This window comes from Galeopterus variegatus, unplaced genomic scaffold (assembly GCF_000696425.1).
Source record: "Galeopterus variegatus unplaced genomic scaffold, G_variegatus-3.0.2 Scaffold2785, whole genome shotgun sequence".
In the NCBI taxonomy this organism is placed as follows: domain Eukaryota; kingdom Metazoa; phylum Chordata; class Mammalia; order Dermoptera; family Cynocephalidae; genus Galeopterus; species Galeopterus variegatus.
The window spans coordinates 26322-27869 of record NW_007728896.1 but is presented as its reverse complement, the minus strand read 5'-3'; positions in this window follow the sequence as shown (position 1 = coordinate 27869).

The window sequence follows — 1548 nt, the reverse complement described above, 5'->3', positions numbered from 1 at the left end:
ACATGTTAAATGGGAGAAATATGTGTGTGAGTGTGTGTGTGTGTGTGTGTCTGTGTGTGTGTGTGTGTCTGTGTGTATCTGTCTGTGTGTGTTACAAAAAAAACAAGCTAATGTTTAGGAAAAAGTCCTGAAAAAATTACAATAGGATTTTAGTACTGGTTATTTCTGAGTGGTGATTTCATGGGTGATTTATATTTTTCCAACCTAGATACTCTAATGTTTTTACAGTGACAATGTATCACTTTCCTAATTATAGAAATGTTATTAATGAAAAGGAACACTTATGTGATCACAACTATAATTTTGTTATGCCACAATTTTTATGGCACTCACACATGCACACACACACTTTGACACATTGTCTAAGTCTAAACGAATACCGTGACTTCACCTAGTAATTGGGCCTAATTATCTCTTCCAGGTCTGGAAAGTGTGTTCTTTTTGCTACGATGTCTAATGCCAGCCAATTTACACTTAGGTTCTCTACAGTTGTTCTTATGGACCTTTTATGATATTAATAACATTTCAGAATTTTCTCTACAGCATGACTCTTTAAGTTTTTTTTAGATAAAAATAAAATATTTGTCTGTTTTGAGTGTTCTAGTGTTTCCACTTGATTTAGTTATAGTAGGGGAGTGTAGGATCCCTCACAATTCTGAGAGTAGACTCTGGATGAATCAGACAATGTCTCTGCTATTCATAAAATGGAAAACAATGTGATTCACTAACAATTCAATTTATTTGTAGTCTTCATGTTCATTAGTCCATTAATAGCATTAACTGGATGAAACGATGATTCAGAATTTTCTTATCAGTGTTCATTCAGCAGGAGAAATCTTGAGCTTCCACAGTTTGTTTTGCTTTTTTCTTTGCTTCTTGCATCAATGATAAATTAGAAAAAGTAATTAAATACTGTTGGTAATAACTTGTTTATTATACGTTGAAAAAGAATGTAGCTCATTATAGAAAACCCTATGACCAGATTTATTCTCATTCTTTCTCTCTCTCTTTCTCTCATGCATGTACATACAAATGCATACAAAATAACAACCAGATGTTTAAACATTGTTTTGCTTATGTGACAGCATCCTAACTCAATAAATCTCACAGTCATCAATAATACAATTATTTCTAAAAGTACTATTAGAGCGATAAGAGTCATAAATATGGGCTGGGTGCTCTACAACATGTTATACATGAATTGCTCATTGTTGATGGTTTTCACTATCCATTTGCTAATATTTGTACTGAGTAATTATCTATTTTTATAACTTTCTAAAAGCGTTAAATATGTTCAGTTTTTCATAGCTTAATATTCTATACAACAGGTAACAATGGAATCTCCATTAAGAAATCCTTTTAAATCAATTCTTTAAAATTTAGTGCTTTAAGTAAAAAATTATAGAAACAATACAATGCTTTCAGATTTGCAAAAGAAAGAAAAGAAGGAAAAAGAGAAGGAAGGACAAAACCAAAGAAGAAAGGAGAGAAGGAAAGATGGAAGGAAGGAAGGAAGCAAGGAAGGAAGCAAGGAAGGGAGGAAGGAAA